The sequence below is a fragment of the Lichenostomus cassidix genome, unplaced genomic scaffold, assembly GCF_008360975.1.
Source record: "Lichenostomus cassidix isolate B80296 unplaced genomic scaffold, HeHo_3.0 HiC_scaffold_33, whole genome shotgun sequence".
In the NCBI taxonomy this organism is placed as follows: domain Eukaryota; kingdom Metazoa; phylum Chordata; class Aves; order Passeriformes; family Meliphagidae; genus Lichenostomus; species Lichenostomus cassidix.
In genome coordinates, this window is record NW_028147632.1 from 249,393 (window position 1) to 273,456 (window position 24,064).

At 51.0% G+C, this 24,064-nt stretch overlaps 1 protein-coding gene and 1 pseudogene across 1 annotated transcript in view; both read right to left on the minus strand.

The window, feature by feature from the left end:
• Positions 1–24,064, minus strand: part of LOC146421279 (uncharacterized) — a 47,269-nt gene that overhangs the window by 19,273 nt on the left and 3,932 nt on the right. The window lies entirely within an intron of this gene.
• On the minus strand, positions 8,288–11,622 carry LOC146421280 (class II histocompatibility antigen, B-L beta chain-like; annotated as a pseudogene).

Here is a 24,064-nt window from a genome sequence, read left to right on the forward strand (position 1 = left end):
CCATGGACCATCCCATGTGTATATTTAGAATCAGTACAAATGTTCAATATTTTCCCGACATAATTCCCAGGCTCTCACAAGTGCACACAGCTCTGCTGTCTGAGCTGAGCCTGTAATCTCCCCCATTCCTCTAAATCTCTTCCCTTGATAGCAGCATATCCTGTGACCAATTTCCCTTCTACAGCCCTTGAAGACACATCAATAATCACATTTTCTCCCTGGGGCCAGGGGGTGTCTCATAATTCTCTCCTATCCCAGGTCTGGAGCTCTGTCACTTCAACGCAGTCATGTGTTTCTTGCCAGCTCCCTATCCAGGGCCATTCAAACAGGAGGTTGGGTTAAACCCTTCCCCTGTCCTCAATTCTAAATCCTCCTGTTCCGTTAAACAAGTTTCCTATTGTAATAACTGAGCCCTGCTCATTCATTTAGAGGCTCTTTTGGTTACTAAAGCTTTACCTTGATGCTTAGACTTGAATAAGAGAAGCTCCTGCCATCAGTCTTTGGGCCTCAGTTCCCATTAAAGCCGTGGCTGCACAATTCTGCAGAGAATGAAGCCACCGTGTTACCCACACAATTCAAATTCTTTTTCCCTATCTGGGAGGGCCAGGGCAGGTGCCTCTGTTAATCTGCTTTGTAACACTTTAAAATTCTGCTTTCCTTCTGGTGTCCATTACCCTGTTTCTTGACTGGCAGGGTAGGAGTGTTATAGGGAGTGATCCCTGGCTCCAAAAGCCCTGCCTTTAGCAGGGACTGAATAACAGGCTGTAACCCCTTCCTTCCCTGCCTTGGAATAGAATATTGCTTTTAGACACCACTTGTCCTGGTTGCTTCAAAGTAATTTGGAGAAGCTCCCTATCTAATTTTCTCTATTTCCTGGTGCTGTCCACACTGCTGGGTTCACTTCAGCATAGGTCTTCTCAGACATTTGACATGAAGTTGCAGCAGCATTAGCCTCTATATCTTTTACAATATTAATTTGCATTCCCAGTTTAGCCATCAAATCACTTCCCAGTAAATTACAATCACAATTAGGGAGAGCCAGAAATTCCTGCATTTCAAACCCATCTCCCACATTTACTAATAGTGGTTGAATAAAACACAGCCACTCATTTTTCCCACTTGCCCCCTGAATAATCCAAGAACCTCTTGACAATTTCCCCCCTTAGGTCTAAGATTCAAAGTGGATTGAGAGGCCCCTGTGTCTATTAGGAATTGCCTCCTTGTGACTCAGACTGACCCTGAATGTTATCAAGGGCTCCAGTGTGATGGATCCCTGGTCTAATGGGAGCTCTAAAACACTACCAATCCACCTCCATGAATGGGTGGACTTCCGCCTGGTGAGGATCCTCCTGTCTCTACTTCCAGTGTCCTTGTGCCCTGCAGATGGAGCCCTGCTTCCTTCCCAGGGCTGTTTGGGTCAGCTCTCCCCTGCTGAGGAGGGCAATGCCTGTGCCACATCCCTGTGGCTGACCCTGTCCCCTCGGTCCTGGGGCCCCCTTGGGCCCTGCAGTTCATCCCTCAGGGGCTGCAGAAACTCTGCCATGGCCTTTGCCTTCACCTTGGCCTTTTCCTCATCCTTTCTTCCATTCACCTGCTGTGCCTTTGTGACCAGCTCCTCCAGGGGCTTATTCTGCTGCTCCTCCAGCCCTGCTCACTGCCTGTGGGTGCTCATCCTGTGACAGCTGCTGAGCTTTCTGCAAAATCATGTGTTTCTCTACTGACCCAAACAAAATCCGTAAAAGAACATCCTGATCCACGTAAAATTCATATTTCCCAGATATTCCGTCTTCCTTCTCCTTCTGCACACCCTCCCAACCATACCCTGTATCCGAGAGCCGCTCTCTGCCCTGCTGCAGTGTCCAAACCTGGCTTCCCCCAGCAGGCAGGGCAGGCAGCTCCCTGGGGCCAGGCAGGCAGCCGGGGCATCTCGCAACCTCATACGGGTGCCTGGGGCCACCGCCAGCCCTCCCCAGGAAGTGTTGGGGTCAGGAAGTGCCTGGCACTGAGCTGCAGCTGCCCCACAGCCCTGGCCAGCCCTCCACCTCTCCACAGGCCCCCAGCCTGTGCTCCTGGTCCTGCACCTCTGTGCCCACTCCTGCCACTCCCCACCACAGAGAAAACCCCTGAAATCCTGACCTTGTTTTCCCTGTCATAGAAACCAGGGATACAAAGGACCTGTATTTAGCAAATTTTTAGGATAAGACAGGTGAAGGTGCTGAAAAGCATCCCAGTACTCATTGTTTTTTTCTTCCTCCTCTTTTCTATCCTCCCTTTTCTTACACGTAGATTCCTCCTGCTGCTTCTTGCTTTAACCATATTCCTACACAGTCCCCTTCAACCAGTCCTTTCCCAGCATATCAACACCATCCATCCCCTGTTGTTGAGACCCCTTCTCTACTTCCCTTATTTCACCCCTGTTGCTGTTGAGCCGCTAGCAGAGAAGAGGACCCCAGTTCTCAGTGTAGCAAGAAAAGCGTTTATTATTTTGATTTCCATATATATATATAGACTTTTCAGAGGTCGCCCAGATTGGCCAGTCAGAAACCTCCCCCTAGGCCTAATTGGTCAGGCCTGAACTGTACAAGTCTCGAGACACTGTTTGAAAAACATCCAGACTTTATCTTTGTTTATAAAACACAGCAAAATGTTCTCACGAGAAACCTGTGCTAGCCACACACCCTGTGTGCGTCCATGTCCTTAATTACCTCTGAGAGAATGTGCAAACTATCTCAACATTCTCCCATGAGACCCTTTAGAGGTATTTCAGGATCATCATCCCTTTTGCCAGGAGCCCTTCTCGGCTTTCCCTTTTCTACCCTCCATGGCTGCCTTGCCATGTTTACTCCCCAAAGATGCCACTGTACTCGTCAGTGAGATTTTCAGTGCTCTTCACAGACACCCCTGACAAATGACTACTTGTCTGTCTTCTGCACACTCTCAGGTACCCAATCAATCGCCTGGTGCTGGCTGCCACCGAAGGGAGCTGATCACCCAAACTGGGCAAGGCGCCTTTAGCTCCACTTGCTGCCCACTGGCCCTGGATGGTTTAAGGATCCCAGATGAGCCCCAAGTTGAGTAGAAAAATTCACCACACCAGACTTTTCTGTCCACAAAGGAGACAGAGGAGCCCTGTTAAATTAACTTAGTTCATGAATAAAGGGAGAAGCCATGGGGCATTTACCATGGGGTCTCTCCAATTGTTGGAGGGCACAGCCTCTTTTTATCCTAATTTTCCTGGCCGCATCTCCCTCTCCCTTTCCCCCTGGCTGAGGTACTTGGAAGGTACAGAATTCCCGATTCACCTATTACATGTCCCCTTCTAATGTGAACCCCATCCCCTTTGTAGCTTTGCTCTTCTCCAGGTTCAGGAATTTAACAAGGCCTTGGTTGAGCAACATTCCATGTCAAATAGTAACATTCTTCTGAATTGCTCCTCTCTGTTACTATCTCTCTGTCAATCTCTGGCCTTATCTACATGACTGTTTGTAAAGACAAATTCCTCTTACTCCTTTCAGTAGCCATCCCAGCCCCAGGAGCATCACCCCCTCCACATCCCCTGCAGGTGACCAGGGAGGGGGAGCTCACCCCAAATATCTTCATGGGATCCATTAGAGGGCTCTTTTCAGTGAGGGCGTGGATATTTAGAGCTCGCCTGAAATATCATGGGGAGAGGGGAGGCACTGTGGGTTTTTCTTTTTTTGGGAGGGATATTTGGATCTTGCAGGACTCCAAAGCTGAGTTGCAAATGCCCCTTGGGAAATATTGGGTGGCCCTCAGGAGGGTTTTTTCAGGGGTTGTTTCTGGTGGTGGCTGCAAGCCAAGCCCCAGCGGTGGGCAGGGAGATGTGGGGATCCCCCGTGCTGGGGGTTTGTCTTCCTGGTTCAGGCTTTGGTAGCACGTGGCAATTGGCAGTACAGGAGGGAGAGGGGGTAACATGGCTTTTGGGGACCCCCCAGGAGTCCAGGGTTGGGGGAACTCCCTGACCCCCTGAGTGGGCAGAATGGAGAGAAACAATACTGGGCATCCCCCTGCAGCTTGGAAAAGGGGGAGAACACAGACAGGGGAGGCCCTGGGACCCTGGACCTTGAAAGGAGAGGCTGGGAAAGGGGGGAAACCTGACAGCCAGGGGAGGGCAGCTCAATGAAAGTTGGGCTGGGAGATGAGGGGACACTGGAGAGGTACCCCCAGCAGGCCTGAGGGGGTGACCCCCAATAAATTTGGGACCTCCAGCAGCCCAGACAGATCCCCAGAACATTAAAATGGAGACACAAGAGAGGGATTTCTTTGGGTTGAATCTTTTTGTCTTGGAGGTTTTCATGGATACAAGATGCCAGGTGACTTCCAGACATGGAGTTGGGCAAGAGGAACCCCCAAGGCAATGTGCTCACACCTTATTTTCCCCCAACACAGGATTTGTCGTTCCCAAGCCTTGGCCATATGAAGGAGGAGGCTGCAAGGAAAAGGAAGATGCCCCAGGACACCCAAGCAGGTGAGGAGGAAGTCATTGCCCCTTTCCCCCTCTCTTCTGCTCCATCTCCCAGCCCAGCATTGGCCCCAACTGCAGGACAACCCTGCTGCCGACACTGTCCTGCCAGGGAGGGATTTTGAGGGATGTCCTTTCCCTTTGCCTCTGGCACAGAGGCAAATCCCATCCTCTCCTTGTCCTTCCTCCCCCAGGGAATGAGCTGCAGGCAGAGACCAGGGAGAACGAATCTTTGCAGCAGAACCTCGTGGAAGAGGACATTTTGAGCAGTTCCACGGTGCAGGAATTCAATAGGGAGGAAAAGCCCCAGAGATCCTGCACAAGGAGGGTCTGCAAACCCAGCCCAGGCAGCTGTGAGGAGGAAAGACCCTCCTCCCTCTGCTGGGAAGGTGGCCAGAGATGCAGCCAGAGCTCAGAGCTGGTGGAGAAGCCTCCCAGCAGAGAGAAACCCTACAAGTGCTTGGAATGTGGAATGACCTTCAGCTACAGCTCCAGACTCCACATCCACCATCGAGCTCACACTGGAGAATGGTCCTACAAGTGTGGGGAATGTGGGAAGAGCTTCAGGCAAAGGCATCACCTGACCTGCCACCAGAAGATCCATGCTGGGGAACGGCCCTACAAGTGTGGGGAATGTGTGAAGAGCCTCACTGAAGGCTGCGACCTCATCATCCATCAGCGCCTCCACACTGGGGAACTGCCCTATGAGTGTGGGGAGTGTGGGAAGGGCTTCATCCGGAGCTCCCACCTCCTCACCCATCATCTTGTCCACACTGAGGAACAGCCCTATGAGTGCCCTGACTGTAGAAAGAAGTTCAATGACTGCTACTCTCTGAAGCACCACCAGAAGATCCACACTGGGGAGAGGCCCTAGGAGTGTCCCAAGTGTGGGAAGAGGTTTCAGACCAGCTCCCATCTCCTCATGCATGAGCAAACACACACAGGGGAGAGGCCCTTCTGCTGCCCCGACTGCAGGAAGAGCTACAAATGCAACTCCCACCTTGTCATGCACCAGCGCATCCACACTGGGGAGAGGCCCCTATGAGTGTCTGGAGTGTGGGAAGAGCTTCTCCTATAGCTCTGCCTTGACCTCACACAAATGGATCCACTGGTAAGGGAAGCGCTGTGAGTGCCCCAGCTGTGGGAGGAGCTTTGTGCACTGCCCCAACTCGTTCCCCCGTGGGAGACCTGCATTGGATGATCCCCAGTGACCCCTGCAGGGCAGAGCCCTGGTGATTCCCATTCTGAGAGATCCATATTTGGATCCAGTGTATTGGGTTTGCATGGCAAGGTTTTGGTGGGGGGGGGGGACTCCAGAGGTGGCTTCTGTGAGCAGCTTCCAGAAGCTTCCCCCGTGTCCAGCTCATGTTCTGCCCCAACTCTGAAGGTGAGGAAACCCAGTTTCTGGTTAACAGATCCCATGGGACAGATTAGAGTGAAATGAAAGTGATTGATCTGTGTTTATAAATATGTCTCTGTGAGGTTTGTTTTAGAACAGTTTGGTTGCTGTGTAAAGTAGTTTTGGAGTTTTTTTGGCTACCATCTGTTGTAATATTAAAAGCACAAAAGTAACAGTTAAGAAAATGTATAAGGGAGAATAAAGAAGGCATAAGAGTAGAAAGATACACAGTCATGAGCCTCAGATCTGGCAACAAAACTTTTGGTTTTGATTGTTACAATGTAAACTCCCTTGGTCCCAGTGGTGCTACCAGGCCGGATCCATAGAGGGTGAGGAAAGCCCCAGAAACATCAAGTTCAGTGGGTTTATCCAGGTTCAGCTTTGGGTGAACGCCCAGGTACCTCTCCTGGGGGGAGTTTTACACTGTCTAATATCACATTGTGGATCCTGGGGCACTTTGCGGGGCTGTGATGGTTTATGGCTCCTTTTAAGACATGGCCCTGCCTCTCCCAGCAGTGCAGTTGAGCCAGGTATGGAAAGGGATGAAAAACTCCAGTCCTCTGTGTGAATGTCCCAGGCCTTCCCTGGGGGAGTTTTCAGAGCTGAGCCAGTTGTGTAAGGGAGGCCATTGGCCTAGTCCAAAGTCCTGTTCCACCTGGCAGGATCTGCTTCTGATCAACCTCTTCCCTTCCCTGGCTCCAAGCCCAGCTCATCTCCTCCAGGGTTGGGTGTTCACCCCCTCTGCCCCGGGTGCTTCCTTTGCCCATGACCAGCAAAGCCCCTGCTGCTCTTGCCAGTGGCCAGTGGTTTGAGCCATTAACCTGGAACATTTCAGTGCCTCACAGCTCTGCACCCCAAAAGCTAAGAGGGATTGATGGTGTCTCAAAACTACTCCATCCAACTGAAAATGGCTCCATTTAATCTCAAAACAAGTCAATTCCACCTCAGAATTTTGGGGTATGCCCCTGTACCCAAATTGCTCCCAGTTGTAGATATTCCTGTCCATGGACTTCACCCAGTTGTTACCATCAAGAAAGTGACACTGCTTTTTCCCTGAAAATGGAACACATCTGTGTGGGAAAGGAGAAGGCCAGGGGGTGCTGCCCCTGCCCCCCAGCTGCCCACAGCACTCCATAGCAGGTTGGGAGCTCAAGGGACTACCCCAGACTCCACTTTCCCACCTCCCTCTGCCCCACAGCTGCCATAGTACCAGCTGCTGGGTGGGGAGGAACCCCTCATGAGACCCCCAGGGAGGGTCAGGGGGCTTGGCGACCCAGCAAGGTTCTGGCCACCCCCAAGAGCCCAAGGGAACAGCTCAAGAGATCAAGTGATAGGAACATGAAGGGACTCCCATGGGTGCCCCTTTCCCACTGTCCCCCATCCCCTTACCCCCGTCTTAAACTCCTTTCTCATCGTCCCTGCGCCCCTCCTCTGCTCAGCCAAGAGCTCCGCTACCACAGCCAGGGGGCTCCCAGCACCTCAGAGCAGGGTGACAGGGGTGGGGACATGTGGGAGTCCTCATTCCCGATCCATCCTGGGGCCAGTGCTGCCCCCCCCATTCACGGCCCCGCCATGAGGTCCCCCGGTGTCCCTCCCCACTGCCCCCCAGTAAACAGGACCGGGGTGAACTGGGAAGCTCTGTTGGGAACAGCTGGAGCAGCTGGGTGGGTGCAGAGTGAGTGACAGCAGGGCTGTGGGACACACACTCATTTAGGGGGCTAGAAGTTGGATAATTTTCTGGAACTGATTTAGGAGGCCAGAGGTTGGGTAATGATTTACTAGAAGCTGCTTGCTGAAAATAATATATCATTTGCTTAATGATTTTTTGTGCCTGCCTAGGAAAAGGGAGGATAGAGAAAAGAATGCCAAATAATTGGGAAAAATTAATCACTGTGACTGAGCATCCTGCTCTCAGACCCCAGAACTGCCTCAAGTCAGCTCTAAGGTTTGGACTTGGACCAAGACCAAGGAGACGGCACAAGGAGATGGGGTGAAGAATTCATCCCGAAGTTACTTCCTCCCAGCTTCCTGCCATGACCACCGGGACCCCTGCCCACAATTAATCAAATGGCACTGTGCCTGCGCAAGGATGTTTAAATGAACTTTGAGGTCATTGTAATATGAAGAAAGTATAAGTAATGAATATGTATAGGGGCACTGTGTAACTTCATGGTAACCTGTAACCTGATATAAACCCAGTGAAGTGCTGCTGAGATGTGCATGCTTTTGGAGGAGCTACCCCCCATGCACCCCAGCGCTGGAATAAATGCATACAACTTTGTAACTGTTTGAGTTATGGAGTTAACCTGCACCTCAACACGGCCCCTCTAAAATCAGTGCGGGGACAGAGCGGGGGGTCCTGGCCAGGCTTGAGGCCATGGGATGGGGCTGTGGCCACCACTGGCTCAGGAGCTCTGTGGGCAGAGAAAAGGGGGTGACACCGGGCTGGGGGGCCTCGGGGGGAGCACAGCCGCTCCGGGGCAGGGGTACACGACCCCTGGGATCCCCCCTCACCTTCTTGCGCAGGTAGAAGCTGAGCCCTAGCGCCAGGAAGACGAAGCCCAACATGAAGCCCCGATCCCTGTCAGCATCTGCTGTGGGTGGCGTCCAGCGGCATCTCTGGGGGGTCCACAGGGCTCAGGACCCCCAAAAACCTCTCACAGACACCCAAAGCCCCTCCACGCACCCTCCCAGTTGCCCCCAGCCCACCCAGGATCCCCTGAAACCTCTTCCTAATTCCTTCTCAGCCTCTCCAGAATCCACAAAAGCCACTCCCATCACTCTCAGGATCCCACAACCCCCTCCCCCTTGCCCCCCACCAGTCGAGGACCCCCAAACCCTCTCCCAGTCCCTTCCCAGCACAACCAACCTCATTCAAACCCCTTCCAGGCTCCCTCAGCTCCCTTCCAGTTATACCCAGCACACTCAGATTCCCTCCCAGTGTCCACCAGGACCCCTAGAATCCCATCTCACTCTCCCTAACATCCTTCCAACCCCTTCTCAGCCCTTCCACACCCCCAAGTCCCGCTCTCAGTATAAATCAGCCTCTCACCACCTCCCTCCCAGTTACTCCTAGCACACCCCAAGCCCCCTCCCAGCCCCCCCAGTTCCTCCCCCCGTTCCCCCTGGCGCTGTGGGCTCTGGCCTTACCCCAGTGCCGCCTCAGGGGCTGCTCCAGGCTGACGTGCTCCACCTGGCAGCTGTAGGTGACTACGTGCCAGGGGGGCGTTTCCAGCAGCAACAGCAGCTGGTAGATCCAGTCCCCGCTGGGGAGCAGGTCGGTGGCCACCACTTGCCCCAAGAGCTCCTGCTGGCCCTGGAACCACCTCAGCTGCACCTGCGCAGGGCAGAAATCCACCACGGAGCACAGCAGGAGGCCAGGGCTGGACTGGGAGCTCGAGGGCACCAATGAGATGGACACACTGGGGGGCACTGGGAGACAGAGGGGAGACTCTGGGATCAGCTGGGGAGGCACTGGGAGAGAGTGAGAAAAGGCTGTGGAGCACTTAGTGGGCACTGGTACAGGGAGGGGATGGACTGGGATGCACTGGGAATAAAATTGGAGTGATGTGTGGAATGAGAGGGAGTGGGAGGGATTAGATGGACACTGTGAGGGACTGGGAATGACTTGAGTAGGACAGAGTGGAACTGGGAGTGCCAAGAAGGGAACTGGGAGGGACTGTCGCAGCACTGGAAGAGAGGAAAGAGAGATCGGTGGCACTGGGAAGGCATTGGGAGGAGAGGGGAGAGGACTGGGAATGAACTGAGAAAGACTGGGAGCAGACTGAGCGGGACTGTGAGGGATTGGGGTGGAACTGGAAGGGACTGGGAATAAAATGCGCAGCACTGGGAGGCCAAGTCCAGCTCGGGGCACTCAGTGCTGTGGGTCTGCCTGGCAGCTGATGAGGCACTCCAGGGTCATTCCCAGGACAGGGCCTGAGGGGACACACTCTACCTCATGCACACCTCTGCACTCCACGCTGAAGGGGGTGGCGATCTCATAGGTGTGCTAGCAGTGCCTGCTCACCGGACACCATCTGTTCTCCAGCCATTCTGGTTTGTTGTTAAAGGACCTGGCCTATTTCTCCCCATTAATAGTGTCCCCCACATAGCTTTGCTTCCGAAGTGCAGGAGCTGCTTCCGGTTGTAGATGCATCTTTCCATGAACCTCACCCAGTCAGTGCCATTCATGAAGTGACACTGGAGATTTCCCACATACTGGAACACCCCTGTGTGTGCAGGACACAGGTCAGGGGCTGTAGCCCCAGTACCCCACAGCAAGCCAATACCTCCAGAGGCCAGCCCACATCCTCACTAGGCACCCCCTGTGCCCCACAGCCATAATAGGACCCTCCTTCCCACAGTCCCACTTCCTCTTTTCCACTCTTGTCCCTATTCCCTTCTTCCTTTGCCCTCACTCCCCAGTCACCAGCAACACCCCACATCAGTTTGCGGGTTCCAGTCTCCCTTTTCCCCTCTTTCCATCCCTTTTCACATAATCCCCCCAATTGCCAAAACCCCTCCCACTCAGTTTGGGGGTGCCACTCCCTCCTTTTCCCCCCTCTCCTCACCTTTCCACTGAAAGCAGTAAGGTGAAAGTGTCTTTACAAACATATGGTGTGAATCTGCTTCGGGACACGACCAGAGACTTGTAGATAATGAAGTAACAGGAGAAAATGTTTATTTCAGAAATTGTTCCTAATTAGTACCAAACTGCTGCTCAGCTAAGCTCCTCCTAAATTCCTTAACTTTAAGAAGAAGAACAAAGACTCAGTAGAGTTATGAATATTAACTTCCCTACCCAGGGTGGGCTTAAAGCTAATTTTTATGGTCATGTATAATACATTAAATAGGGGGTTTCATATTAAGGGAGACACACAGCACACAGATCAGGAAGTCTGTCCCTTCTAAGTACCTCAGCCAATGGGCAAAGGGAGAGGGAGATGCAGCTGCCAAATTAGGATAAAAAGGAGGCTGCGTCCGCTAACAATTGAGGAGACCCCATGGGAAATGCCCCATGGCTTCTCCCTTTGTTCATGAATAAAGTTACTTTTACAGAGCTCCTCTGTCTTCTTTGTAGACAGAAACCTTTGGAAACATGCATTTTGGACACCTACTCAGGAAGCCACACCCACGGTGGGGCTGGTTAATGATGGAGTGAATTATTGCAAGGATTATTGGGGTGGGCTGGGCCTGTCTGGCTGCCTGGGGCCTGCAAAACCGCTCTGTCATTCACCTCCTCAACCTGGGGAGGGAACAGAATATATAAGGATGGGTGGGATAAGGGCAAGGGAGAGTTGACTCATTGGGCATAACAGACGTGAAGTGGGGAAACTGATTGAATTTATTATCAGATAACGCAAAGTAAGAGAATAAGAAGTAAACCAAATCCTAAGAAAACACCTTCCCCCCCACCTTTCCCCCCTTCTAAGTCTTCAGTTTATCCCTGATTCCATCTCTCCATCCTGCACAATTTCACAGGCTGGGTCACGGTCAGGTCATGGCACTGCTTTCCTGTCAGGCAGAGGAATCCTTGTCCTGCTCCAGCCTGAGGTCCCTCCAGGGGACACAATCCCTCAGGAACAGGCTGCTCTAGCGGGAATCCCTCACGGCCCCACAAGTCCCGCCAGGAGCCACTTCCATGGCTCTGCAGGAGCTTCCCATGGCTCAGGGCCTCTCTCAGGCATCCCCTGCTCCGGCCTGGGCTCTTGCCGGGGTTGCAGGGGAGTCCCTGTTCCATCCCGGCCTCAGCCCCAGCTCACAGCAACTTCAGCTCCAGGTCACACCGAGCTCCCGGCTGTTATAAATTAGGTTTCAATAATCAATCAGAGACAATGTCCAATTAAGTATAATTTGATTTATTTAGAGCAAGCGGATATCAGCGAGGCAGCGCTGGGCAGATAACTGCACTGAAATAGTCCGAACTCTCCTCTTTTATGCAGTCTCTATTTTCTGACCACGTATATCTTCCGGAGTTGGTACAGCCCCTTCATCATGTTGTTTGCTAGATGGTCTTATTCTTGCTCTTCGGTGGTCGTGGGAAACAAGTCCTTGTATGTTCGCAGTGTCGTCCCCCCCCCCAAGCAATGATTCTATATCAGCTCACTCCTCAACAAATACAGGATACACGATGTGCAGGGTGGGGGTCTCCCTCCCCTTTCTATTCGGTTCTGTGGGCAAACAGGATGCCTTAACAGGATGTGTTGAGGCCCCTTTTCCTCTCTCTTGCGATTCTTGCGAATTCTTATCACACCGGCGGTTCAGGGCAGCAGCGGTTCCTTGGCCTCCTGCCCGGGCCGAGCACTTGCCCCAGCCTGAAAGCACCACGAGCCTGAGAGAGCCACGGGCCTTCTACCGGGGGCCGATAGGGTTCTGCTGGACAACGAGCCCTCGTTGACATTGGCTGATTCTGCCGTCAGCCTTGCTTCTCGCGCGTTGCTTGGTGCCAGCGAGCGGGGACAAGCCCGGCGCTGGTGTCGCCCCCAGGCAGGTAGGCAGGGCTTTAGTGGGGCAGCAGCGGCGCCATAGTGGGAGCGTGTGTGCGGCCCGGGAGCGGCGGCGGAGCTCGGAGAGGCTGTCCCAGCGCAGGTGGGAGCTGCGCTGGCTTGTGCCGGGGCTCGGGGCTCGCTGCGGGCGGATGGAGGGGGCGGCAGGGGGGCTGTGGCGGCTTCGTTCTCCCGTCTCCCTCCCTCCCTGGCTGTGGCGCCGTGTTGCCGCTGGCCTGAGGCCGCTGAGGGAGCGGCTGCCCGCGGTCTCCTTGCCGCTGCTGCCTCGGCAGGAGGCGGTGCCGGAGCAGCGCTGGCTCGTCCCGCGTGCTGTGGGTAACACAGAGGTGGCTGCGCTGTCAGCGGGAAAATTCGCGTGGCCAGAGGTTTCTGTCCCCATAGGAGACAGAGGAATTCGGTAAAAGTAACTTTATTCATGAACAAAGGGAGACGCCATGGGGCAATTCTCTAAGTGTTGGAGGATGCAGCCTCCTTTTAATCCTAATTTTCCTGGCTGCATCTCACTCTCCCTTTCCCCACTGGGTGATGTACTTGGAAGGTACAGACTTCCCGATACGCCTACTGCATGTCCCCCTTAATATGCAGTCCCCTTTTTGTATAGCATACGATATTCATAACTGTTAATCCTTGTTCTGCATCTGGAAGTTCAGGAATTCAGCAATGCCTTGGCTGAGCAGCAGTCGATGTCAATTAGTTACATTTTCTGAAACTGATTGTTTCTCCAGTCACTTCCTCATCTACCAGCAGATTCACACTATTTGTAAAGACACATTCACCTTATTCCTTTCAAACCCTCCTCTTCTTATTTTGTCAGTAATTGTCTTTACAAAGTTTTAATTACCATTGACTCAATCTCATCTTCCTGGGTCTTCTTTGGTTTTGGGATTATTCTCATTCTCTGTCTTTTTGTAGCCATGTCAGGATCAGCAGGCCTGGCTGCCACCTGCATCCCCTTGATCACCTGCTGAATGAGCTGCACTCAGCAGGGTGTGGTGCATGGTAAAAAGATGAGAGTAGTTGTAGCACATAAGAGGAGAAACAGCATTGGTTTAACCCATGGTATGCCAGGGAACCATGAAAACATGTCCTATTCCTATCCTTTCCATGTTTGGACTGCTACATGAGTGACTTTCTTATTTGCTTTGTTTTCTGTTTTGCCACTTTTCTGTTGTCATCTATTTGCAAACAGCAGTTTGAGTCATTTGGTTTTCCACCAATTCCACCTCGTTCTGCTAATAGATAAATCTGATACCATCTCATGGTGAAATGTTGCATTCCTCGTCTGAGTGGATCGTTTAGCTAGAAGGTCAGGAGCTGGAGGTATCTGGATGGTTATTATGTCCAAGAGGGCTTGTAATGTAATGATGCAATTCAAATTATAAATGGGTTCTGAGAGAGATTCTCTGAGCTTTTGCCCCCTTCCACCAGCACAGGCGCCTGTCTGTGGCTTCCAGGGCTGAAGGCTGAACTCTTAATTCAAATTCAAATTGTAGGTAACAGCTCTGGCCTGATGGCTTATCAGCTAAGCATGCATTTGAAACCAGCACAGAAACCGCTGAATCGTCCCATGAAGGACCTTCACCTTGGAGGGGGCTTTGGGGGTATCCAAAGACCACCAGGACATACAGAGTGCATGGTGCACATGATGCCTTAAATTGCTAGGAAAAATTTTAGACGCAGACACACAGTATGGGATAGGGGTTTTACCTTGGTTTAATAGGATCCCAGATGCGCACCGACGAACAAGCCAGCTCCAAAGGCCCGCCAAAAAGCCCCCCGCCCAAAGCTCCCATATACAATTTATGGACAGCTTAGATTAGAATACCTATCTAAAAGTTTCCAATAAGAAGTCTAACACATGAAGTAACTGCCCCCTTATTAAAATTGCCCTCCCCCCAAAAGATTGCTACTTAGTTTACAAAAAACATGTCTCAGTGGTGGGGGCCCTCTTCAAGGTTGTGTGTCATGCTTTTGAGATTGAGGGTTTGTTTCGTCTTCTCAAAGGATTCTGAGCAGGGCAAGGGGTACTAGGGTGATAGAATGCAGGGTTAAGATACAGGGAGTAAAAAGTACAGGAACGGGGAAGGGTAAAAGGTCATATATAAAGGATATATATATAAGGAGAGTATAAAAGTAAAATAAAAAATCCAAAAACCCATCAGGCATCATTTCTTCCTTTTTTGGAGACTAACAAGCTTTTACCTTGTTTAGTCTCTAACTTACTCTAAACTACTTTATTTACAACATCGGTTTACACAACTAGCTATGGCAAAAATAATAACTACAATTACAATAATTATAAATGTTTTTTTCATCTAGGCTCAGTCTGGTAACTATGAGGTGAGGGCATGGAAAATTTGGTCAAATTTCAAGGTGTAATTTTTTGAACTTACTTTGTGTAGAATTTGAGGTTTTTTCTAAATTTTTTTTTAAATCTTCTCTGATTTTCTTATTTTGGTCTACAAAGGAACAACAGCTGTCATTGATAATATCGCATACTTTTTCATGAGCGCCAAGCAAAAATTTGAGAGCTATTCTGTACTGCGTTATTGTTCTTGACATGTCATGGACTTTTTCTTGCAAAGCTATAATTGCATCAGCAGTATGTTTTTTAATATTTTCAGTAACACTCGATATATTTACAATTGTCTTTTTTAATTTAACTGTTTTATAAGAGGGAAGGAGGGCTTTCACTATACTATGGAAAACTGTGGGATGTTTAATGAGGGGATTAAGAGGTTTTTTTTTTCTTTTACGTGGTTTTTTAATTTGGTCAAATATTGTTATATTTGGAATTACAGCTCCGAGGGCACAGGCCTGGTCTTTATTTACAGGTAGAATTTTCTAGGCTTTATTATCACATATTTAATATACTCTCGTTTTAAAGGGTAGAGCTAGTTTCTATTTCAGCAACTTTATTTTTGTTACAGATCTTGGGTTAAGTATTTTTTTAAAGTTGGTTTTATGACAATATGGTGGAAGAACGGCCTTTTTTGTAGCATTCATGAGCACACAGCGAACTGTATAGTTCTCACGTTCTATCAGGTCGCTCAGCGGTATAGGAGGCAGCAAGGTGGTGTTGGGCTTGATTTGTTGCTGCCTTTCTGTATGTTTTTTTTCCATTGCAATACTAATCAATGACTATTTCCCCTTCCCATTTAGAGGTGGTAATTGAGTACAGATCTAGCAATTGCTCATATTAAGAGCTTTGGATACATTTTGCATTACAGTATTGTGCAACTCCTGGGCTGAGTCCTGAATTATGGTTACTAGTTGGAAAAACAGCATACAAGTAAGGAACAATTTAACTATTATCTTGATTTGTATTAGTCTCTGTTTTCTCGGTAGTTTCAGGAGTAGAAGCTTTTTTCACTCTGGAATAGTGGATTTACGGTCTTTTTTCAGCAACCTTGACAGCAGTGAGGGTGGTCAGTAAGACTTGGAATGGTCTTTTCTACTTTTTTCTCCACAATCCATCCCTGGCAGGACAGGGTCAGCAGCAGGGTTGTCCTGCAGTGGGGGGCGATGCTGGGCTAGGAGATAGAGCACAAGAGAGGTGGAAAGGGGCAGTGACTTCCTCCTCACCTGCCTGGGGGCATCTTCCTCTTCTTTGCAGCCTCCTCCTCCTCCTCCATCTGGAAAAACTTTGGAAATGGGAAATCCTGATCTTGGGGGAAAACGAGGAGTGAGCGCATTGGTTTGATGGTCCCACTGCCCAAGTCCATCTCTAGAAGTCACCGCCCCTTTCAGCATCAGGGAGGCCCAGACCCTGCTCATCTCCAGCATTCCCCACCCCCCCAGCCAGCCGGGTGTTCCCCAGCTCCGGGATCGCCCCTGCTCTCACCACTCCCAGGAAGCCCTAAAACTGGTGTCGCCCACACCCCCTTCCACCCCGCCGGTACCAGATAATCGCCACATGGACTCTCCTATATGCCACCAAGGGGCATTTGCGGCTCAGCTTTCGGGGTCCTGCAAGAGTCAAACATCCCCTCCCTAGCACAAAAACCCTCCCAGAGACCCCCAGATAGATTTGGGCCCGTCTCTTCCTCCCCACTCACCTGCAGGATGAGGCAGGGTGTGATGCTGCCAGGGCTGGGGAACCGCAAGCTCAGCAGGCAGGCAAGGGGTTCTGCTACTGCTGCTCTTCTTCCTCCCGCTCCTATTCCTGCTCCTCCTCTTCCTCTCTCCTTCCTCTTCCTTCCGCTTTTTCGCCACTCCCAACCCAACCCCCCCCCCCTTTCCCACCCCTTTCTGCCGCACTGCCGCAGCAGCAGCAGCTGTTGGGTGGAGGGAACCCCAGGCCATGAGCCCTCTAGGGATGGGCAGGGGGCTCGGGGACTCCCCAGATGAGGATTCATCCTCTCCTAGAGCCCCAGGGAATTGCTCCAGGGATCGAATGATGGGGATACGAAGGGACCCCCATGGAACTGCCCTTCTTCCATCCCAGCCACACCTTTTCCTCCCCTCTCCCATCATTCCCCCAATACACAGTCCCCTCCCAAATCAATTTGGGGGTACCAGCCCCTTCCCACTCTCTTTGGGGATCACAGTCCCCTCTTTTCCCTGCTTTTCCCCCCCTTCTCCATTGTCTCCCCAATCCCCCACCCTCGTCCCCCATGCATGGTTTTCGGGGTTCCAGGCCCTTCCTGCTCAGTCTGGGGGTCACATTCCCTGTTTCACTCAATTCGGGCAGCTCCTGGCAGCTTTTTTCTGAAAGGAATCCCTAAGCTTGGAGATTTTTGGGATGCAGTTTCAGAGCGGGACAGCTCTGTCTGGTTTTGCCCTCCCTGCTGTGGCCTCTCAGCTGCCCCTGACACCCTGGGGTGCTGGGATTTCCTTCCTGGGGACAAGGACGTTCATTCCCTTCCAGGAGCCCAGTGCCTGCCTGGGGGTCCATCCAGCTCAGGGGGTCCTTGATCAGCTGCCCCAGAACCTCTGCCAGGGTCTCCCAGCACAGCCAGAGCTGCTCAGCCTGGGGTCCCCAAAGCCCTCAGTGACCTCCAAGTCCCTGCCAGGAACCCTCAACTCCCTCAAACCCAGCATTCCACTCATCCCCTGGAGGTTCCCCCCATGGCACTGGCCATGGCCATGTCCCCACACATGTCTTAGTTCAGTGTCTTTATTTTTACCCCAGTTTCACGTGTTTTGAAGGGATGAAGAGAAAATCAATGCCAAAAGAAAAGGATTTACTTGCTCATAACGGCTGAGGATCCATGAGCTTGGATAGGAGGGACGAACCCTTTCTGGAGGGTTTTCCACCCCACTATCTTCAAAATCTTTGTCTTTGCCCTAGTCCATCACCATTTGTGTGAGGAAGACACCCTTGGGCCAGAGAAAATCAGAATCATGGAATCAGTGAGGTTGGAAAATACCTCCAAGGCCATCCAGTGTTCCTTGATGCCATAGGAAGAAAGGCTTGGATGGAGCAGCTCAGATTTTCAGGGGTCAAAAATCAACAAATCTGCTCTTCCAAGGGAATTCCCAATGTCGGTCTGTGTCCTGACAGATGTTCCAGCCTGTGTGCTCATCCAGGTGCCCACAGGGAGCCAGGAGGATGTGGAGCCCCTCAGCCAGGTGTCTTCCCAACACAGATCACCAGGTCTCTGCCCAAAGGGGGATCATCCAGTGCGGATCCTCCCACAGGGGGTGGAGTTGGAGAGCGCACAAAGCTCTTCCCGCACTTGGGGCACTGGCAGGGCTTCCCTTACCAATGCCTCAGTTGGTGTTGGGTCAAGGTAGAGCTCCGGAAGAAGCTCTTTCCACACTTGGGACACTCATAGGGCCTCACCTCAGTGTGGATGTGCCGGTGGGGGACAAGGGTGGAATTGTGCTTGAACCTCTTTCCACAGTCAGGGTAGCAAAAGGACTTCTCCTGTGTGTGAATCCGCTGATGCTTGATGAAATGGGAGCTACTCTGAAATTGCTTCCCACACTCAGGACACTCATAGGGCCTCTAGCAGGTGTTGATGCACTGGTGTTTTTGCAGCCTCTTTTTATGCTAATTTTCCGGCTGCATTTTCCTCTCTTTCTTCCCATTGGCTGAGGTACTTGAGAGGTACAGACTTAGCGAATTGCCTAATACAGACCCCCTTCTAATATACATTGCCCCCTTTCTTCTTTTCCTTGTTCTTTCTTTCTGTTCTTTCAGCTTAATCTTTCACTGTTCCTTTTTTGTTTTCACACTGTTCTTTCAGCTTAATCCAGCGATCTAACACAGTCTTGTGTAAATCATTTAGTGGAGTTCCTATAGAAATCCTTCCCATTGTTTCTTCTATTACACAGTATTGGCTTTATCTACAAGCAGACTAAGAGTTTGTTTGTAAAGACACTCCCTTCTCATTCCTTTCAGTTATTAAGGCATTTTTAGAACAAATAATTCCAAGATATTTTACAAAAAAGATTCCTCAGGGGGTTATGGCTGCTTTAGGAATACAATGGGAGCTCAAAATCCCCTGGTACTCCCAGAGCTTGGGTCGGGTAGAGAGAATGAATGGGGAAAGAGAGAAACACCTTTTGAAGCTGGTGATAGAAACTAGGATGCCATGGGTACAGCTTTTGCCATTGGCTTTGGAAAAAATAGGAGAGTGATCCAGGGCAGATATTCAATTATCTTCCTTGGAATTGATGTTTAGAATTCCTTACCCTGATAATTCTAGACGTAGTGAGGGAGGTGGAGATAAGATGTACACTTAAAGCACTCTGTGGCCAGAATCCTGTCTCTTGTGAAATCTCTTCCACAGGAAGCTCGGCTGGCACTGACCCTGCCTTTGCACTTTGCTCTTCACAACATCCAACCAGGACATTGGGGCCTGAATAAGGAGTGCAGAGAAGCACCACTGGTGCCCAAGTGCCATGGCCCATTCCAAGTGTCACTGTGCACAGAAACAGCTGCCAGCACAGCTCAGCACGGGGGGACCCCTCACCCTCGGCTCAAGGTCTCTGAAGCCCCACAGATTTGCACTTCCAGCTGCAGGAGGACGATGGGAGGCTGCGACTGACCCTGCACACAAGGGGCCTGAGCAGCAGCCAGGGCTCCACATCGGGGGAAGCCCCTGGGCCTGCCCACACATCCCCTGCTGAAATAGTCTGTGTGGGCAGCCCTCCCCTGGCATCTCCAGGCACTGGGGGCCAATCCTTGCTGGCACTGCTGGAGGTTCAGTGCTTTCTGTGCCTGCACTCGCCATGGGTGGTGCGAAAGACAATGTGAGAATCAAACTCTGGGTCTACATCAGACTCACACTTTGGGCTGGGTGTTGGATTACACAATTAGAATGTTTTTCCTTAATAATCCTACACTTGTCAGTTAGCTTTGAGCTTATATTGTCAGTTAGCTTTGAATCTGGGGTGTGAGAATCAATTTTTAGTCATAGGAAAAGAAGTAGCAAAAACCGTCAATGCTTTGGATTTTTTCTTTTGTATGTATGTATGTGTGTGGCTGTTAGTGATGGCAAAATTTTTGTATGGGTCTTACGATGTTCACTTTTAGGTGGCATTTTACAATACTAGAAGAACTTTAAAGGTGAGCTTTTAACCCCTGAACAGTTAATAGAATACTGTTTAAAAAACTAAAAGAAAAAACAAAACATCCAAAAAACCAAAAAACAAACAAAAAAAAGCTTGGGGGGGGAAGACACACATGAGCCACCAGATTGCTGCCCTGGAGGAGAAATTTTGGTTCCAGGCAGCCAGGAGAGGAGCTTTAGAAATGCAAATTAACACTGCTGGGGCAAAGGCTGGACAATGGACCAGGGCCTTCTGGCCTGGGGAGCAATTGGGCCAATTCCCTCCGTCCCTCAGCCCAAGCTCTGCCTGCTTGCACAGATGGAATTTGCACAGCTCAAGGCAGAGCCCAAACTGAGGAGATCTGACTCTGCAGCAGATGTTGGTTGAGCTGCAAAATAAAAAAGCAAACGGAGAATGTTGTGAAAACTTCAGTAAAATAGCACAGGGTATCATCCCTCTCCCCACTCTAACATGTGCTACCATTGTGGAAGCTTTATAGGGTGTCATAGACCACTGGGGGCTTTTTGCTACCAGAAGTTCAGGGAAATAAGTTAGGAATCACACTATAGGATGATTTAATTAGAGAAAAGTGGTCAATTGATGCATCTCTGGCTGGAGGGAATGCCCAAAAATGGGGAGAAGATGCATGACCAACAGCACAAATCGTAAAACACCATCAACTACCCCGTGGGAACGCTAACGACTTCATATCAGGTACCAGAGAACCCATTTAGAATTCAAATTGCATAACTGGCTTACAAGCTGTCTTGGAAATAATAACCAACCAGACACCTCCAGCTCCTGACGTCCTTGCCGAACAATCCACGTTTCTGTGGTTCCCTGGCAGACCATGGGTTAAACCAATGCTGTTTCTCCTCTTCTGTGCTACAGCAACTCATATCTTTTTACCATGCACCACACCTTGCTGAGTGCAGCTCATTCAGCGGTGAATCAATAAGATGCAGGTGGCAGCCAGGCCTCCTGATCGAGAAATGGCTACATAAGTGTCAGGAAATATACCAGTTTAAAAATCTTCTATAACTTTAGTCAAAGGGTTTTGTTTGTCTTTACCCCGGGAAAAGGAATTTCAGGTTTCTTGACAGGGCATTTTTCTACCAGGTGAGGTCTGGTGGACTCAGCATATCAATAGACTGGGAGTAACCCAAAAGATAAAGGGCTATCAGCAGAACATCAGCGGAACATCAGCGGAACATCAGCGGCTATCTATAAACATCTACCTCAGAGGCCACCTCCAGCAGGGGTGAAGATATCTGGCCCCGGAGGGACTGATAGAAGAATTGAGTGAAAAATCTAATTAACATCATAGGCGAGGAGATTTTGATGCAATGGGCAACTGAATAAAGGGGATTTTCTCAACTTTGGACCAATGAACACTGACCCAATACTTTTCTATGTATTTTTACTGTATAAAAGATCTGAAGAATCGAGTAGAAAGCCATGTATCATAGAATGATTCTCCCTGCACACCAGGGCTGTGTGTGGATGAGAAGATTTCTGTAGTACATCCTGGCCAGAACAACGTCCTGGCCAGATAATAAAGTAATTCCTTGGCTCTCTAACAATAAAAATGCTGTCGGAGGGTTTTCGTTTTTATGGCAGTTTCGGTGACATAGGCACTAGGTAGATCGGGAAGTTTGTACCTTCCAGATACCTCAGCCAGTGGGCAAAGGGACAGGGAGATGCGGCCGGGAAATGAGGATAAAAAGAAGGCTGCGTCTTCCGACAATTCCTGAGACCCCATGGCAAATGTCCCATGGCCTCTCCGTTTGTCCATCCATAAAGTCACTTTTACACGACTCCTCTGTCTCCTGCGGGCACAGAAACGTCTGGCCACGCGAAGTTTCCCGCACACTGCCGCCGACAGCGCAGCCACCTCTGTGCTACCCACAGCAAGCGGGACGAGCCAGCGCTGCTCCGGCACCGCCTCCTGCCGAGGCAGCAGCGGCAAGGAGACCGCGGGCAGCCGCTCCCTCAGCGGCCTCAGGCCAGCGGCAACACGGCGCCACAGCCAGGGAGGGAGGGAGACGGGAGAACGAAGCCGCCACAGCCCCCCTGCCGCCCCCTCCATCTCCTCCATCCGCCCGCAGCGAGCCCCGAGCCCCGGCACAAGCCAGCGCGGCTCCCACCTGCGCTGGGACAGCCTCTCCGAGCTCCGCCGCCGCCTCCCCGGGCTCCGCCCGCTGCCGCCGCTCCCGGGCCGCACACACGCTCCCACCATGGCGCCGCTGCTGCCCCACTAAAGCCCTGCCTGCCTGCCTGCCTGGGGGCGACACCGGCGCCGGCCTTGTCCCCGCTCGCTGGCACCAAGCAGCAATTGCGCTGGGACAATTCCGAGTGACAGCACAGCCAGCCAAGGGCAGCGAGGCGCGGGCTCTGCACAGCGCACAGCCCAAGCCCCGCGCTCTCAGTGGTCCCCGGGCTGGCCGAGGCCAAAGCCGCACATGAGGAACAGCCCTGCAGCGGGCCCGGGCCCAAGGCGCCATTGCTCTGCAAATAGCGACAAAGTTCTCCGCACCTCCCGGCCCGGCTTTCCCAGCCCTGCCTGTTGAGTGGCTCCGGCCCAGCGGGAATCCCTGGAGCCTCACTTTTTATACCCCCTAATTAGGAGCATCATTGCATCACTTTGATTTCCCCCAAAAAGGGAAAACCGCCGTGTGATAAATGAGTGAATGGTAAATGTTGGCTTTCACATATATGAATTTAACATTTACAAGTGATAATGTACTGTGTAAAATAGTGCTAGGATAAAATAAAGTAGGAAAAAAGTTAGAGTGAATTATAACTTCGAAATAGTTGTAATATGTTAGAAAACGTAATAAGAAATACATGGTAATAAATGTCTCTTAAGCTGATAAGCCACAGAGATCAAGACAGCCTAAAGATACAAAAAATATTAACCACATGCATCCCAGGAAGTCTGTTATCTCCACACTTTCCTGAGAAGCTATCAGCTACAAATTGGGTTGGGGCTGAAGAGACATCGAAGGGGGATTTCTGCCTTCAACTCTGAGACAAACCAGAGGACCCAAGACTACACCACGCTGGAGAAAGCGGACAGAGATCAGAGAAGGGGGAATGAGTGAAGTGTAAATCGTCTTCAGGGCTTAAGGAATATGTAACAGTTGAAGAAAGTACTTAAGTTCCCAGTAAAATGAATAGAATTCGCCTGTGGCAGAATTTCTAAGCACCCAGTGCTGTTTGCTTTTGCACTCGTAATAAATGTTCAATATCATACTTCTAAAAAATTCAGATTGTGAATTCGTTTATCACAGCCCCAAACCCCTTTGGCTGAGTGGAGGAGGGCAGAAATTTCGGGCAGAAAAGTCCAAAAATCGGTTTTGCCCAGCTTGGGAAGAACAAACCAAAGCAAACTGAGGTTGATGCCCCAGCAGCGCCTCTCTGCCCACCCAGCTGAAGCCCTCGCTGGCTGCTCGAGGCTGGATGGGCAGACTGGGAGCACTGGGAAGAGGCCCCAGCTCGGCACGCAGCCCCCGGGGCAGCCCCACGGCCCCCACGGCAGCTCCAAGGCTCTGCCAGCTGCCCTGGAATGGGGCAGGGGGAGCAGGCCAAGGGACGGGGCTGCTGGCACAAAGGGGACACAAGGGACAGCAGGGGCACTTCACAAGCATTTGATGCAATAGAGAAAATAATAAGGAAGACAAAAGCAACAGCAACAGTGGCACCACAGCACAGGGCCACAGGAGGACATGTCACATTGGAGTGGGGTGAAGCAGGTCCCATGCCAGGCACCCACCAAAGCCTCTCTCACTGCCCTCCACAGCCACACAGGGGAGAGAAAATTGAACCAAGGGTTCGTGAGCTGAGATAAGCACCGGGAGAGATGACTCATCAAACACCATTGTGGGCAAAACAGGCTTGAAATTGGAGAGGTGAATTGAATTTATTGCTAACAAACTCAAACAGAAGGAGAAGTAAAAAAAGACCCTTAAAAATACCTTCCTCCCACCCCTCCCTCCTTCCAGCTCTACCTCTTACCCTGGCAGTGCAGAGAGACAAGGGAATGGGGGCCATGATCAGTTCGTCCCCCGTGTCTTCTCCTGCTGCTCAGGGACAGGAATTGTTCCCCTGCTGCACCCTGGGGTCCCTCAGGAGAGTTCTCCTGTCAGAAACAATATAACTTTAGAAATTTTA